The following is an 18,856-nucleotide window of genomic DNA, read 5'->3' as shown; positions in this document are numbered from 1 at the left end:
AATCACATGATTATAAATTTTGCAAGTTACATATGTGATGCACATTGTGTATCTAGAATTAAAAAAGATTATAAGTGGTACTAAAAATTCAGTTAGAAAGTGAGCAAAAAGATAAAGTAAATATTTCACTGAATGGAATATAGTGAACAGATTATATACAGAAAACAGTGATATATACATTTCCCCCACATGTTTTGAAACAAAAATGTAATTTTATTATATAATTCTGAGAATGATTTTAAAAAGTGATAACTTTAAATTCTGGCATTAAGAAGGACTGAATCATCAGTATATTGCTGGTGGAAATATAAAATATGAATACTCTGGATAATTATCAGTTTCTGTGAAAACAAAAATAAGACTTTCATAAGCATTTAAACTGGAGAAATGAAACTTACATTCACACAGAAATACCTACAGACTCCTACTCAGGGATAAAATGGACAATATGATTGATTTCTTTTTTGTACTGGGATTTAAACTCAGGGCCTCATGCTTGCCAGGCAGGCACTGTGCTGTTGAGCTACATCTCCATCCCCAATAGAAAAAGTGGAACAGAGACTTGAGAATTAAAACAACTTGGGTGAATTATCCCAATTATGTCAAGTGAGAAAACTCAAACTTAAATGAGAGCATGTTGTTTGATTTCATCGTTTAATATTATCAAAATGACCATGATGATGGAGATTTTTTTTTAAGTTTCTGTTTGACTAGGGATTAAGTTAGTACAAGTGGGAATGAATATAGTTGGATAAAACAATGAAGACTTTTCATGTTGGGGAAATGTGAAAGTCAATGCAATGGTAGATGTAAGCTCCATGTGTGATAGAATCTTGAAAAAGTATACATATATACTCAGCATAGTCAGTAAATGTATACTTGGGAAACATGAATAAATTCTGTGGTTTTACCAATGTGAACTGTCTTGTTTTTATATTTGGCTGTAAGTATAGATAATGTTAGCATTAGTGGAGGCTAGAAAGCATACACAGAAACTCCCTGTGCATTTATAATTACATTAAGATAAAAACCAAAAAGCAAACAAAAAGTCCCTGGAAAGATGATAACTTATGCAGTCTACAAAAAATAAAACAACTCTCTTTTCTTAATTTCTGACAATTCCAAGCATACAGTAAACACTCAACAGAAAGAGTTCTTAGGTTAATTTTAAAATAATATCAAATTAAAGTACATAATATAATGTTTGTATAATGGGCATTTAATTCATCAGTAAATATATGTCAAACACATTCAATATTGTTTGCAATTTTATTCTTCATTCTAAACTTGCAATGACTATGAAATCAATGCACCATGTACTTTTGCAAATAAACATAGTAAAATAGGCACAGTACATTCTTAATGCTCTAAATCTTTAGGGTCATCAAATTAGATATCATTTATACAAGGAAGTACAGTAGTAGAGGGAAATATTGATTACATTGACAACAAGGGAAAGACTCAAATCTCTCATTTTTGTCTAATTTTCAAATTTCAATGTAATATTGATTTTTGCATGTTGTGAAATAAAAAAAAAATTACTGCTAAAACCATCATTTTTTTTTTATTTTGGGACACCTATTAAGATAAGAAAGTTTGGCTTCATTTTATCTTAATTCACCTGATGAAAGCTTCTTGCTTGAATTCTATCCCCTCCTCACTCTCTCTTTAGTCCTTAATAGACAAGACCTCACTCCAAGCACAGAAGAATCAATACAAAACTACAGTGTGCTGCTACACAGTGAGTAGTAAATGAAAAAGTATATAAAGTCTTTGTACTTGAATAAAATCCGTGAAACTATCTCTTGCTACTTAACCTTTTAGCCAAATTGGAAACCCATTTTATGAGAGATGATAAAGAAGAGTATCAGATGCATCTATCGAAGTGTTGACTTCTTAGGGTTTTTTAAAATTCTGTATTACTTCTATCTTTTATTCTGTTTTGCTTTTTAAAAATAAAAATAAAGTAAAATGCCCAATCAGTAATAAAAATAGTACTAGATTCCAAAACTGACTTAAATATGACTGAACTTTATTTCTGAATGAAATAATCAAAAATTCTACCTAAATCAATATTGTTAAAATGACTGTGCCATCACAACTTAGTTAAAGCAGTCACGATTAAAACACTAACAGCATGTTTCACAGGTGTAGACAAAACAATTCCAAAATTCATATGGAACGAGGTGAGACAGAATAGAAAAAGTAACAACTTACTTGTTCTCATTTGGTCCAATCATGCTCCTTCCAAATCTCCAAACACATAGTCAAAACATTGCCCTAACCTATGATTAAGTAAATAATCACATATTTGATCATTTATTCTTCTAAGGATAACTGGACAAATTGTACTAGTTGAAGTGATTTCTCCTTACCACTCTCGTTCAGGAATATCCTAGAAATAATCCACAGTGCTGCTGCCATCTACTTCCGGAGAGTCCTCATCTATCATACTATCTCTCCATAGTGCAGGCACTAGGCATTTCTGCCTCTGTCAGTCAGTCCTAAGGTAGTCCACACAAGGTCATAAGTACAGACTGGAAGAGAAAGAATAGTTTAATGAGAATGGAGAAAAATGAGCATTTTGCTGCTTCTCTGTGAAACCTTCTTGTGCCTTCAGAACTTCTCAGATCTGATCTTCCATGTTTCCATGTGATCAGTCAGTGCTCCCATCCATGCCCAATTTTATGGTTGATGAGTTAAATACCATACAGTTCATTATAGTCAACTGACCCAACTGGTAGCCCACAAGCAAGCATTCACAATCTACTAAAATCGAGTAGTATAGCAAGAGTCATCTCTCATAGTGGAATAGTTATCTGTAGAGCATGGCATAGTGTAACTCCAAAATAGTAATGGCATACAGTAATAGCAGTAGGAAGAATAATAGCAATAGGAATAGGAATAGCAGTTCACATATTGAGGCCAGCTAGAATCCCACTGCTGCCGTTGACACCTCGAGTGTCACTGCAGTTGGTTAGGTTACATGAGTAAAGTGACAAACAGGTTGAACAGCAGTTTGGATCTTAATGTAAGATCTGTTCTTTTGTTCTGGGCCCAGTTCAAGATTTCCAAATATTTGTGTCATTTGATAAAGGAACTAAAATAGCACACCCAGACACAATTTGCTTCAAAATTACAAATAAGTTCACTAGATATTGTACTCCTTTTTTATTTTATAAGGTGCCAGATGTATCATCTCATCTTCACATTATAAACACATTACAGTGTGCTGAATACCACTGGGCTCCTAGAAATTTCACTGAGGTACAATGACCCTGAGTTTTATGGGGGGAGGGGGATTTATTTCCTACTCTCTGACTCACAAATATTGGACCAATAAGTCTAAAAATAGTTACTACTTCTGGCTCACTAAATTCAAGTCAGCATAAAGACATAAACAGAATGGAATAGCCTGTCTTGTGAAAGAATTATAGCAGCAGGAGAGAGTTAATGTACCATTGTGATAGGAGTAAGAGACCATTGCTGACTTTGGCAGCTGGAACATAACTGCTCTTAGATGGACAGTATGAGGAAAAAGCCATGTCTTATATCAGTAGCTCTGTATGAGGTACCAGGGGATATACTAATTTGCTTAAGCAGCTAAACTTTGCGTAGTACAGTAGCTGCAATTGTAATTATCACTAGGATTAGTTTGTGATAACCCAGCATTTTCTGAGATTTATCTGTTGTTTGCACAGGCCAAATGGGAGAGTTGAATGGAACACGATAGGAATCACCACAACTGTATCTCAAATGTCTGAAAATAGCATTAATCTCTTCAATCCCTCTAGCGATGAGGGTGTGCTTTTAATTAGCAAGTTTGAATTTAAAGAGAGTTCTAATAGCTTTTATATGACCTATACCACCTCATTCTGCAGGTTGGGAAACCAAAGTAAAGATTGTGTCAGATGCTGTGTCTGTTTCAATCATAAATTCTGGAACTGGAGGAAAAAACACAGGATTCACTTAGGGGACACAGTAAGAGAGAACAGAACTAAAACTCCATTAACCCAGTGACCTCTGTAGCCTCTACTCTGACTCAAGCAAACCACTGTGACATATTGAATCTTCTAGAATCAATGTCAATTTTGAGATACTACTCTTGAAGATCTAATTATTTCTTTTTTTCCAGTGCAGTTGTCTGAGTAAAACAATACAAGCCCCTTTGATAAAGACATAGAAACACTGCAGTATAAATTTTTGGTAGTGTACCAGGGTCTTTCACCAAAGGAACCTGATCTCTCTCTCATTCAACATGTTCTGGGCACATGTACAGACTTAAACCTGGCACTGACTGACTGGCACATTTTTCTCTTCTTATGAGTTTTATACAGTTAAAGCAAGATTTTATTAGAATTTCTGTCTTTCACTTCTTAGAATCATCATAATATTGGAGCAAAAATCATCTGAATAAGTCAGATTATTGTCCTTGTTTCCTGAATACTGTTGTCAATTCATCTTTCTTTTTGTGGTAAACTGTTGCGTTTTGGTACTGTCACCCATGGGATCATTACTTTCATTGCATTTTAAGTATCCCAATTCAGTGACTGCAGTTCCTGCTTAAAAAAAAAAAAAAAAAAACATAGAGATGCCATGGCTACTCTGACAAATTGATTTCTCCCAATAGAGGTGAAAGACATGTCTTGTCAAACCTCTTAAGTCTTGAGTAACAAATTTATTCTAATCTCCCCCACACTGATCCTTTAAGTCCTTTGCTTTATCTTCAGCTGAGGCACGCCCAATACTTCAAACTTGCTCTTTCAGCTCATCAAACTATTAGAACTCTTTATAACTACATGAGATGCTTCATTTAAAAATGCAGACTCTCTGCTTAGTGAGCTTATCTCAATAAGTTTCTCCTGATCCAGTTTTATATGCCTTCTACATTTTCTCATTCCTTCAGCATCCATTCCCACAAATAGTTACTATATATATATATATATATATATATATATATACACACACACACACAAATTTAAAATAGTTATTTTGCAGTACAGCACACCTCCTCATGTTTCTCACTTTATCCCTTACCTTTAGGAGTCTGTCATTAGACTCTAGTTGTAGATCCAGACAGAAGGAGAAATGGAGTACAATAAATCCTGGGGACAATCTGTACTGTCTTGCATTGCATTAAAGGAAGTTATTAGTTACTCCTGGAATGACTAGTTCATCCCTGATGAAGTGGGAGGGAAGCTATTCCACTGCTTCTGTTGGGCCTCAGGAATTCACAGCAGCAAAGAATCCTCATCAGAGTTTAAGGATTCCATGTCCTTAATTTCATTAGGGACTCCCTGGAACTCCCCATCCTAACCTTCAAGATGCTCTATCATCTCAGTCAGCGTAAGAGTATTGCATTAAGAGTAGTTGCATCCTGAAGCTGGTGGTTCAGCAAGCACTATATTTTATCTAGTTGCAAGACAAGATTTTAGGTTTCAGTTATAGAAGCCTCAGTTCTGCATTTTTGGGAGACAAAGCCCCTTCAGAAAACACATAGAAGAGATGAATTTTTAGTGTAATCTAGATAGACTTTCCCAAAAAGAATAATGTTTGATGAAATACTTGGATACCTTGTACAATTAATTTGACAAAATTTATCATTGTATGCACCGTGTAACTTATCCCAGCTAATGAATTTCTTACTAAACAAGCGATTACCCAAATAACAATTCAACATGTAATATGAGAGAGGTATATGTGATTATTATTAAAAGCTTAAGGATACTAACAAATTTAGAAAAAGACTTTAAAATAAAATTTTTGGTAACAAAGAATTCTTAGAATGCAATAATAAAATAGATCACTCAGTTAAAACCTGCAAGTTATTTGAATAGCCATTTCTCTAAATAAGACTTATAAAAAGCCAATAAGTATATGAAAATTTATTAAGCAATATTTGCTACCATAGGATTGGAGACAAAAACTGAAATAACATCTCACTTTAAGCCAAGAATGCTACAATAAAAAAGATAAATATTAGATAAATATTAGAATTGGAGAGAATTAAAAGAAATTAGGGTTCTCATGTGTTGATAGTTGGATTGTACATTAGTTCATTCATTTTACAAAAATCAACATCACTCCCCAAACAACTTATATTTATACAACTTTATGAATGAATAAAACAAATATAATGTATATTCAATGGAATATTATTTATACATACCAAGAATGAATTATTAGAATATACTAAAACAGGCATGAATTTTGAAAGCATGTTAAGTAAAAAACTACATATTGTATTATTCTACTTACATGAAATGAACAGTCAAGGCAAATCTCTGCATACAAAAAGCAAATTCATGGTTGCCAGGAGCTGTGAGGAAAAATAGATCATAAAGTATTTTAGGATGGATTAAAATATTCTGGAATTAGCCAATCATGATAATTGCCCATAGTTATGAACTGTCAAGACAGTGAAGCCTGTTACCACCACTAAAGGAGGAATCCCATAACACAGAGAATACCAAAGGTCAAAATAGTGCCTACCACCAATAATAACAAATATACAACCCAAGAGATCAACTCAGAAGTTTGTAGGTATCAGAAATACAGAACTCACACTTACAGTGGCAGAAACAGTGTTTCACGTAGGAAAGAGATAGAGCAAAATCACCTTCCATTCTGAGCATGGTCCTCTATAGTCAGTGGTCCTCCTTCAACAGCCCTTCAAGGGAAAATGTGGAATTTTGTGCGAGAGGTGCAGAATCACATTTCTTTCCACCAGCAACTGATATAATAGAAGTGTTAGATGATGTACACACTTAAGCAGAGCAAAGAAGTACACATGGAAATTGGATCAGGCAATGATCTTGCCAAATGAGGTGATGTGTTCATTAGATTGGAAGAGTTTCTTATCTTATTGCAAGAAAATGAGTCAGAAGCATATTTTATGTGACCTTATGAGGCTAAGAAAGTTCACACAACTTCCTTTTCCAAATGAATATACTAAAAACCCACTCAACTGCATGATGTAAATGGTTAAGTTTATGATATGTAAATTATATCTTACTAGAGTTGATATTAAAAATAATAAGAATATTTAAGAGTAAATTAAAACAGTAAAGCATACCATAATTCCTTGTCGTCAAAAATAGGAAAGTCAAGGGAAATGATTAGTCAATAAACCTACTTAGATGTTTTGCAATCTAAAAATATTATGTAAAAGTATGAGGAGTTATCCAAATTCAGAAGTAAACTAGATCTCTGTCTCCCACCATATACCAAAATAAAATCTCAAAATTCATCAAAAGTCTAAATAGAAGACCTGAAACTATGAAATTAAGAGAAGAAAATATAAAGAAAATGCTTTAAAACATTGGCAGTGATTTTTATATGACCTCAAAAGCAAATAAAAAAAAACAATAATTAACCAATGTGATCACAAACAAAAAGTCTTCCCCACATGAAAGAAAAGATTTGATAGAGAAAATATATAACTTACAGAGTAAGAGAAAATACTTTTGAACTATTTATCTAAAAAGGGATTAATATTAGAATATATAAATAACAGCTCAATAGCAAGGATATTCATAATACATGGTTTAAAAATAGGTACGTGGTCTAATAGGTATTTGCCTAAAGAAGATAAAAAAGGATATGGTAGACAAAAAGCACTCAGCATCACTAGTAATTAAAAGAAATGTGAATGAAACCTACAAAAAGATATAAACCTACCCATTTTAATTGTTACTATGAAATATACAAAAATAATGAATATTGGCAAGGATGTGGGGAAGGGGAAATTCTTGTATACTTTGGCAGATTTCTAAACCACTACAGCCATTACTGAAAACAATATTGTCATTTAAAAAAAAAAAAAAACCTAAATATAGAGTCTCAGTAGGATACAGCAATTCCAGTACTGCATATGTATTCAAAGGAAAGGAAATCTATATATCAAAAAGGTCTCTGCACCCTTGTTTATTGCAGAACTAGTCACAATAGCCAAGATATACGATCAAGTGAGATACCTATTAAACGCTGAATGGATAAGATAATGTGCTATGTTCACACAATAGACTATCATGAGCCATACAAATTAATGAAACTGTGTCATTTGCAGCACATGGCTGATCCTGGAGGTCATTGTGTTAGGTGAAATATTGGTCACAGAAGAGCAAATACTGCAGATTCTCACTTTTATGTGAAAGTTAAAATATTCAGTCTCACAGAAATAGGAGTAAATAGTGCCTGTCGAAGACCGTGAGGAGGATAGAAAGAAGAGGCCACAGATGTGCAGCTGGATAGGAGGCCTAAGTGTTAATGTTCTATAGTATAGTATGGTAGCTTTGGTTGACAATGAATTGTATATTTGAAAATAGCTATCAGAAAGAATTTCTTGTGCTTTTATCACAAAGAATTGATGAATGGGGTAATAGATACACTAACTACTCAGATCTGATGACTGTATATTGCCTGCATGCATTAAATACCACATTGTATCACACATATTCATGTAAATATTGGTTCAATTAAGAATTCAAAAAATATAAAATTTCAATAAAAGTTTAAGGAATCATAATGCTACAATACAAATATTTTGTAAAACAAATTCAATGGCACACCTGTTAATAGTTCATATATATTAAAATATGCAAGATAAAAATCTACCAGAGGATACAATCAAAGAAATGTTCTGGTTCAGGTCCTTTCTTGATAGCTAATCTGAAACAGAATATCACAGGATCCATTTTAATTTATAACACATCCTTTAAGTATTTTCTTTCACAATTGTAAAATTGCTTCTTTAATGCCTTAATTTAATCTATATCTTACTGATATTATAGAGACCATTTGTTCTTCATTCTTCATAGAAGAACTTTTCACACGAAATAGATATTGCTCTATAATTTATCCTATATTTGACCTTTGCATCTACAATAGCCTTTTTCCCATTAGATTATTCTTGAAGAGAAGCAGCAATTAAATACTGATAATTTCAGATATGTTTAAAAAGAAGTCAAGGGAAGCTAGGTCCAAAATTAATCTGTCAAAACAGTTAACATTAACAAATCTAAAATATCTTCTTGATGCTTTCACTAATTATTACTTTGCTAAATTATTTGCATATATTGTATCATTCAACTTAAATTCTAATATTATTCCCATTCTAAGATTCTGCATTTTACTAAATCAATTTCTTTCATTCACTTTTTCTTGGCTTTATCTCTGTCGCTCAAGTGCACATACACATGTGTATATATACATATATATTATGTTGTTATTGAAATACTGAAAAACTATTGTAAAACTTGAGTTATTTGTAAGAAAATGGACGCACAACAAGATGATAATGTGGAATGAAATAAACACACAAGTTTAAATATCATATTCCTTCTCTTATTTGAGAAGCACAAAAGAAAAGAGCAAAATAAAAGATAAAAATAGGAAGAAGGGAGATCGATCTTTCTGAAAGGAGAGGGAGATCAGGAGATGGAGGGGGACAGAAGGAAGGGAAGGGAAACAAGAAAAGGAATTAAAATATGCATACGTACTAATTACCCCCAGGAAACGTAAATATTATGAATTTTACAAATACGTATTAAGAAAAAATGCTAAGTTCTGCACTAATGAAGGCGTGATGGTGGTGGTAACAAAGTTGAAAGAAAATATTAATGTCATTATGTGAGGAAGATTCTGAGTCTGACACCAAAAGTTCAACTGGATGTAACAGGAAGCTTATGACCTTCTGAGTGACCATGTTTGAATGGAAATACAGCATAAATCCCTTCTCCAGTTTTTTGAGTTGTGAAAATATCATTCATGTCTCGTCTAAAGATAAAGCTTCAGTCCAGGTAGGAATCAATTTCCATTTTTCCTAGGTAATCAAATAGGTTTAGGAGTAGAGTGTGTAACTGTGCCAGCAGTTTAAAGTCAGTTGCTTTGGGAGCCTTACATTCTCATCTTAAAAGCAGTTGATATTTGAGATTCATTTTAAGCATTCCGTCAAGAAGAAACCATCTAGTGATTTTATTTAGGTGAGTGATATTGAACCGTTAAACATATTCTAGATGTTACAATTTTATTTCCTTGTTTAATTCCTTTTTTCTTAGTAAAAAAATCATTTGTGGTTTGATTCTGTAGTTAGTTGTCCATGGTACAATCATCCATTGATTTTTTTTCACAGTTTAATCATGAGGAAAGAGAAGACTTTCTATGCCTCATTTACTGTGACTTTAGGAATGGTTTGTTGTATTTTATGATATAATTTGACATGCATCTGGTATAATTGGTCTTGAAAGGTTTGATTATATTTCAATCTACTTTAGTAAATAAATGTAATAAATAGGCTTGGTGTAGGAAGAGAGGATAGAATTTAACATTAAAATGAGCTCATATTAATTTTACCAAGTCATCAGATTTAGAATTAGCAACATATCAGTTGAGATACTAGTAACTTCTTATTTATACATGTGACTGGTTTATACAATGAAATGTTATGAAAATGAAACAACTGTTGCTAAATGTATTATCTTGTGTAGTCAGAACTAATAAGGAAAGAAGTAATGAGGGAGAGGCTTGCTTCCCTTCAAGGTAGGAGGGCTTAGATTCCACATTATATCAGAGATTTCTCCGTGAAGTCAGCCTTGTTGATTCTACCATTTGCCTTTAAAAGGGATAACAACTCAGTTCAAGATGTCATCATAAAGAAACACTTGAGTTATTTTCTCAACTCCAGCATGGGTGATTCTTGCTTTTCTTATGTCCCTCTTGCTTTGCTTATGTCTTTCCATAAAATGAATATCAGTGTTTTGGAAACACATGATCTCTCATGCATCTTTCCTCCTGTTACTATGGCTGGAAGAATGACTACAATCTACTTTGTCCACCCTGGATCTTGTGGTCCTCTCTAGAATCAATGTCATGTAGACCTAGTAAATTAAAATAGGATGAGCTCTAAATCTTTAAGGAAAATTGGAATGTCTTCATCAGGAGGAAAAAAAAAAACTGAGAGACAAAATAACAGATGTATACCAAACCATATAGAAATAAAATTACTAGTTTATTCCAAACCTTCTTAAAATCATACATTTAAAAATATATTGGTAGGGAAAATGAGATAGATGTTCTGTTGCAAATCTAGCTGGTGCCATTCTAGTGAAAAACAGCTTCAAATAAATTAACCCCTCTTTATCAGCTCATAGATACTCATCACAACATGAAGTAAATGCTCTTGGTATACCAGATTGGGCAGCACTATATATATATATATATATATATATATATATATATATATATATTTCATCAACAGATAAACATATTTTCTATCCTACTTTTACAAAGTAATTTTGCTCAATGCTGTGTAAAAAGGTAACCTGGTTAACTTATTACTTTTCTGTTTTCTTCTTTTCTGAACAAGAAATTAACACACTTTGAATGCAAAGAAAGAATAAAATAGTTATACTTAAATGTGTTTTTCATGCAGTATTTTAAAATGATTTTATGTGATCAATTATTTTCATTTGAAGTGGAGCAGAATTTAAAGGATACTTTGAGAAACCTTACTAAAAGGAATTACTAAATAACAGTACAAGTTTGAGAGTACTAACAAAAGGAGAAATAATTAAATATTTTAAAAAGCTATTCATGAAGCTTTGCTTCAAATCACAGAACCTTACATGTTTTCCTGCTGTGCTACCATTTAACAGTTGAAAAATCACTCAGTAATCCCATTCTATTTGGTCTCATCAGTGCCCTGCTGGCTAACATGCAGCGTGTAATCTCCTCACAGCCTATCATTTACTTAATTTGTTCCATTTGCAAAGTAAATTTGCAAACTGACCTTTTAAATGAATAACTACAGAGAAATGGCTTCAAATAGTGTAACCGATGACTTATCTCTCTTTCCCATTACACTTTTTAAAAACTGATTGCTGTAGTTCTGACATCCTCTAGTGTTCCTTGTTACTAAAATTCTCAAGTTGTTTATCCATTTTTCTTTGGTTCTCTATAAGTGGACTTAGAGGGAAGGCTGGAAGTTCAAAAGAATGATATTTATTGTTGTGAAAAGCATGTTTAATGAAACCAAAGTTACAATTTATTTTTGTTGCTTCCAGGCTACCCTTCTACCCTGCTCTCTTGCCAAATAATACCATGTGAATTGTATGGCAGTCACTTAATTTCTGGTCATTTCCTTGTGTGCCCTACCTCCCCAAGCATCCTTGAAGGGTCAGCATTCTTCAGGTACATACTCCTTTATCTTGAGTAGGACCCTTTTCATAAAGTTTCTTGTATTGGAAAATTGAATAATTTTTGTTCTTAAAGATATCAGTCTTTTACATACAGTTGTATGTTAGATCATGTTTAAAAAAAGAGAGAAGTAGCTAAATACAGATAAACCCAAAAATATAGCAATTGGAGAGGTTGGGAAGAAGTGTTTTGGGAAAGGAAAGAGGAAAACTGGACAAAATCACAGAACATATTTGATTTTCCAGGAGCAATAATACTTAAACTACATTAGAGATCATAAATTTACATTGTCACTCCTTTATAAGCAATTATGATTATCTCAAACAGTTTTCAACTTGATTTCAAAAGTTAACTGGGAAAATATATCTATTTTCAACTTTAGAGATTAAGAGAGAAAAAGAGTCCCAGAATATATAACTTCCAATGTATGTCTATGGAATGAGCCATTAAAACAGAGTCTTAGGGTCATTCAGTGTCTTTAGAGTTATGTTGTGTTTGTTTTCCACATAAGTGCTAGACTTCTCCCCTGACTGCAGTAGAAATTATCATCAAGACGACTGTAAATGAGGACTTACATCCCTCTTCTATATAGGGAAAATTAACTGGAAGATTAGATTTGACAGCCAAGGAAGTTTCAAATTTACTAAAGCTATGCTTTATGAATCTAAGTAAAAGGTGTTCATTAAATGAAGAAGAAGAATGATGCTGATTTAATAAAAATAGTACTAGTAATTCTGTAGCATATTCAAATGGAAAACTGAGCCCTTTCCCTGCCAGAAGTTAGGAAATTTACTGTCACTCCAAGAGGGAATTGGGTATCAGCAGAAGCAAAAGGTAAATAGTTTCATGAGATATTGGAGATGTTAAAGTCTTGGAACATATTGTTTGAGAAATACAGTTGCGGGAAGTACTGGTAGCAAAATGGTGAGCATGCGTGGGAGACTGACTGGATTGGTTTAGCTTTTCACCATGGTAGAGGGTGAAAGGGGAAGATATTGCTCGTCAGATAAGGATAATGGATTTGGCTTAGTTTCAGAACGCATATGGCCAAAATTTTTTTCTTGTATTTCTTAAGATATATCTTTCAAAATTAGTTGAGAAGATTGATTCCAGTTGGCTAAAATTCCTGGGAGAACTCAGGCTTCAGAAAGGAGTAATAATGAAAATGGTTTTAGTGGATTGAATGAAAACTCTTCTGATCACTCTTTCCCAGATGATTTTTATTTTCATGTACTCATTTCCCAGTGAAAATGCAATACTTCTCTGTGATTATAAAGGCTGAGCTTTACTGGAAAGACTTGTAGACCTTAGTCGAAATATTTTCCCACACTATACAAATGTTGGATAGCTACCCGATAGGTCTGTTGCCAAGAGAATCATGATAGGTGACATTTGCCCCATGGAGGGTAGTTTGTTTAATTTTCTCACTATGGGATAATCCAACTGTCCCTTAATCATCTCCTATGATTTACTTTTTGGATTTTATTTTGTAATGTAATATCTTAAGTAACACACTTTTAAACATTGCCTATGTTTAATAATTTTAACCTTCAAAAGTGCATTATCTTGCTAGAAATAAAGCTAAGAAAGTATCTTTCAATAAGGTTATAATGATTTCAAAAAGGCCTAATATAGAATAACCTCTCATTGTTTATTATTATATGTATTCTTTCTTTTCTGTATCAAGTGAAATTGGTGTACTAGGAACAGTTTCTGGTATTTAACATTTTGGGTGAATTTTGGGTGCATCTTAAGCATGCAAATAATAATTGTAATTAAAAACAGAAGGTATGATAAAAAGAAAACATTTTCTAGTCCCATTGGGCTAATGGCTATAGTGCTTACAGGTTGGTATAAATCTGGTATGAGACACACATTGATCATAGACTTCAAGGCTCAGATTGGTACAAGGTGCCTGAGAGATCTTTCCAGAACCAGTGAAGGAGGGAATACTTTCTACTGGCTTCCTGCCAAATAGCCATGTGCGCAAATACTTACAGTGAAGAAATAACTATTATCTGTGCAATTTCTCTTTAAATTATTTATTTACCTAAAGCTATAAATTTATCTCAAAAAATCTTTAGTCTTATCCAACATTATAACCTATGTGATACAAATATTCCTTTCAAATTCAAGTTAGGCACACATTAGACAGGATGCCTTCTGTGTCCCCAGGCGATCCTCATTCTAGGCAATCTGTGCAGCAATCCTCTTCTGGTGAAGTTCCAAGCTACCTACATACTCCTAACTTATTTTTATTAACTGTACACTTCCTTATATAATTAGCTCTTTCATCAGGTTTTTCAAATTGATTTTGAATTGCATAAAATGAGATGACACCAGTATTCAAAAATATTGCATAATATTATATAGCACTTATGGAAGAAGATTTAATAGTTCAGTTGCAGCATTAAAATGCAGGAAGTGCAATAATCAACATCAAGGACAGGCATCCTAGAAGATGGGTAGATTTCAACACCAATAAAATACTTTGCAATTGTACTCAAATTTATATCTAAATTGAAGAAGAAAGTTTTGAGAATCAGAAGAAAATCTTGGAATTTAGTGTTCTGAATTAGAGTTTAGAAGAAAAATAGTCATGGAATAGATTCACAGTAATCACTAGCTGAAATGAATCAGTAGAAATAGGAACATTTTTCACATAACTTGAGTATAAGTTTTGAGCCAAACCAGGAATAAAGATATAAATGTGCTAAATTTTTACATTGCTGAATCTGCTGTTTTGTATTTTGTTCTTTTGTATAGGAAATGGCATTAAATTCACAGCACCAGCCAGGACTGTCTATGTCTGCAGTTAAACTTAATTTGATGGACTTAGCAATGCAGAACTGGACAAGTCGTTATACCAGAATTTAATTTATTAAATTGGTGGATGTTGCTTGTAAGATGTCTCCCTGGATTTCTGAAGATTTTATTTACATAAAAAGTTTACTTGAGATTTCCTCCTATATTATCTAGCACATAAATAGCGTATCAAAACAGGACAACTATATAATGCTTGATGCCATAGTATTATTCTGGTTCTGTAACACTAATGTTTTAATGAAATATTATTTTATTTTTTAAGTTTAGACTACCATCTGCACAAAAACCCAAAGTGCTAGATAATTATATTTTATACTTACATCTATTATATTAGTACAGCTTAGTCTACTGTACAATAAACTACAGTAGAACTACTTTGTGCTTCAAACACTAGTTTTAAAACCTGAGTTCACCATGAGGTGTCAGACATTATTCAAGGCAGAGTGTAAGTCACAGTAATCTGTCAAAAGCAGGTGACAATGAATATTCTACCCATTTCATATAATGCTGTAACAATCACAATAACTGACATATATGAAAAGTAAGTATGCAAACTACAGAGCTTTTGCTTTATCTCTGTTCTATTTCAAATGTTATTAATGGAACTACCTTTATCAACATCAAAAAGATTGACTATCCTTATGACTACTATGTCCATTCAGTTTGGAAATTTCTTCATACATATGGCTAGTAATGTAATCTTCATTTCGCTTCCTATCATTCCACATAATATGAGTTACAAAGTATGATCAAAAAATGTTGAGTGCTTGACTTTTTTCACTGTTAAGACACATTGACATTAACTGCCTCAAAACACTCCAATTTGAACATACTTATCCATCAAAATTGCCACTTTCTAAAGCAGGCCTGTTTTGTGAGTGTCTAGCTGTACCGTCATGACTTTCCTAATGTCCTGAATCAATCAAAACATTAGCCTTTCATGATCATTTTTACTTTTGGAAAATGCTAAAAATCGTAGTGTCAGATCCATTGAATAGTATCGATGAAGATGCACCATAATATTTTCTGAGCCTGTACATTTCACTGTATTTTTTGCCATAACTCACAAAAATAATCACAAAATAGGAGCTCCAGAACTGCTTCATGGAGTGGCAAAAATGGTGGGATTCATTCACACGTTAAAGGCAAGGTAGAGTGTGTCCCAGGGCATTAATGGCAGCTGGAGTCTCCTGTCTGGCGCTCTTCAGGGAAGTTTCCTGTTTGGTCTCTTTGAGTCTCTTGGGGAAGAAGAAATTCTACTTCTCACTGTTTTGAATCTTTCTTAGCTTTGCTTCTCTATTTTGTTTTTCCTCTCTCAATATTTGGCTTGATAAAGCTTTCTAGAAAGCTGTAATGAAACTTACAATTATTTAAGAATGTATTAAATTTTATTACTGTTACGTCTGTGATTTTAGGAATCATGTTTAACCAAGGAACAATTTCTTCAGATAAATAGATTTTTAGGAGATCAAGATGCTTAGCTAGAGGTGAAGCTGCCAAATTTGAAGCACGAATGGATGCACAGGCACCCTTGCTTACATGTGTGTGTGTGTGTGTGTGTGTGTGTGTGTGTGTTTGAAAAAGACATCTGTAATCTTACTCTTTCATTTCTTCCCTTAGAAAACAGTGAAGTACATTTTAGGAAGTACATTTTAGTCCTCCCAGAGTGGGACTTGAAAATAAATGCTCTATTTCTGTTGTCTTTGTGACTTTATATCACAGTAAAAATGCAGAGACTTCTGAGGAGTGATTTTGCTCTAATGTAAACTTGGCAGGAAGACTTGCTGAAGTAGATAAGAATGGGAATAATGTCCCTGTTTGTTATTATAAAGAGAGTATTTTCATTCTAATTCTCTCTCTCTCTCTCTCTCTCTCTCTCTCTCTCTCTCTCTCTCTCTCTCTCTCCCTCTTCCTCTCCCTCTCTTTTCCCTCTCCCTGTCTCTCCCCCCACCCTGCCTACTGCCAGCCCCAAGTTTTTCTCTTTCTCAGTAGTCACTATTTGTCAGAAAAGGCAAACTTACATTCTGAAAAATTCCACAGATATTATATTCTTTCCTCATTTCTTAAAAGATTGCAACTTTTATTTCCTTCCCAGGTCACATTGTACAATAGCCACTTGTCACCCATCTAGATAAAATTAGCAGATTATATTTGCATAGACATATTTATTAGATAAATATTCTCAAGTTAGCAAGGGCTAAACAAATAAAAACCTGATAAGAATTATAAGAAATCAATATTTTAAAACTAGTCTATTTGGATGTACTCGTAATTATGCAAAGGCTTCACTAAGACTTAATTTTATTAATACTTCAAATTTGTTAAGCATTGATTGAGCCTCTACTTTCTTTAAAATGCAATGCTAAGAAATAGAGTCACACAAATAGAAATAAGATTTCAAACCCACTAGAAAATAAAAGTAAGCTATAATAGTGACTCACTTAAATTTTAAGCACAATACCCAGAAGAAACGAAGCACTGTGGAATTACGGTGGCAGCCAGTTATTAATACTGACTGATAGGATGGCGGAGGCTTCCTTGAATACATTACATATGAGTTGGAATTGAGCTTTTTAAATAATTTTGAAAAGGAGTTACAAAGAGCCACACAAGGATGTGGATGTGTGATGTCCTTAGATAACAAGTGTTCTGAAAACCGAGGAGGCTAGTTTTCACTTTAAAGCAGTTACCACTAGGAGCCCGAGCACTTTAGAAGGCAAAATGCACCATTAATAACCATGCTGAAGGGCTGTTTCGCAGCTGCAGGCTCTCCTTGCTTGACACATGTTCAGGGTGTCTTGCTCTGTCAACATTGTGCCGTCTCCAACATCGTTTGTAGGGTACCCTGATTAAAATCTAGACGTGTGAACGCAGTCCAATTCCTGACTTACGCCTCCACCTTTTCAAACTTCCAGCCAAAAAATACTATTCCATTTATAAATAATTCCAAAGTCCAAGAATATCATATAAACCAGTGAGAGTGTCTCAGGAATTGTACAAGACTGTCGTTGTTTATAGAAACAAAGGAGGCCCTAATTATCTTGTACTATTAGGATATTTTTGGTCATTCATAGATCATGTTAAACCACCAGACTCTTCCCGAGATCTCTACCTCCCATCAATGCTGCACAGAACACTTACGAAGAATGCCAGCTGCTCACTTCTTCCAGAGACATCCCTGCCTCTCGGTCACCCTTGGTTTCTTACTGCTTCTCCAGTCTTCTCCAAGTAGCATCAGCTCTGTTCAGAATCTAGGTCTGTTTAGACTCAGAGTTTCTGCTTCTATGCTATTCTGAAAGTCAAAGGAGAGATTTCCCAATTAAACCAGAACATGTGCAGCTATGGTTCCAAATGTGTCACATTAGCTTGGATTCAAGTATAAGTCAGAAAACCTGCAGTCAACCTCCTACTTACATCTGTGAATAAGCACATAAGCAACTGCAGGGCTGTTTAGGCTAAACAGATGGATAGTCCTGTCGGGAACAGATTGCAGTAGAGTGAGGAGGTAGGATGTAATGCCACCCCCTCTGAACTGAGAAACATATTCAGCAGCAGGGAAGACATCCTTTTTAATGTAGCTATTCTTTTTTAATTCTCCACATTTAACTGTTTCTAAGGAAAGATTGCATCTTTTTGTCCTTCGTGCATCTTTGTTAGTTTCATTTTATTTTTTTATTTAATTCTGCTGAATTTAAATAATATTGCATGCACTCATATTAACTCAGCATTATCTGTGCTTATTTCTCCCCTGTATAATTACTACATATAATCAACTGTGTTGATTAACAGAAGTATAAGAAATCATGAGTTACATTTTACATCGAATACACTAAGT

The 18,856-nt window shown here is 33.5% G+C and overlaps 1 long non-coding RNA gene across 4 annotated transcripts in view; it reads right to left on the bottom strand.

Annotated features, from left to right (window-relative positions):
* LOC101788745 (uncharacterized) overlaps positions 1-18,355 on the bottom strand; it is a 93,178-nt gene extending 74,823 nt beyond the window's left edge. For 3 of the 4 annotated variants that reach the window (XR_010050212.1, XR_010050211.1, XR_010050210.1), the window contains exons 1-4: positions 18,163-18,355; positions 6,259-6,319; positions 2,376-2,537; positions 2,218-2,285 (exon numbers count right to left, since the gene is read on the bottom strand). This is a non-coding gene — a long non-coding RNA (uncharacterized LOC101788745). The remainder of the gene's footprint in view (positions 1-2,217; positions 2,286-2,375; positions 2,538-6,258; positions 6,320-18,162) is intronic. The other variant, XR_216492.3, reaches the window with a different exon arrangement.
* Positions 18,356-18,856: the final 501 nt, after the last annotated feature.

Source organism: Cavia porcellus, unplaced genomic scaffold (genome assembly GCF_034190915.1).
Source record: "Cavia porcellus strain 051 isolate PalLab524CR breed Dunkin Hartley unplaced genomic scaffold, mCavPor4.1 scaffold_10, whole genome shotgun sequence".
In the NCBI taxonomy this organism is placed as follows: domain Eukaryota; kingdom Metazoa; phylum Chordata; class Mammalia; order Rodentia; family Caviidae; genus Cavia; species Cavia porcellus.
The sequence above is the reverse complement of the archived record's forward strand: the minus strand, read 5'-3'. Positions and strand labels throughout refer to the sequence as shown.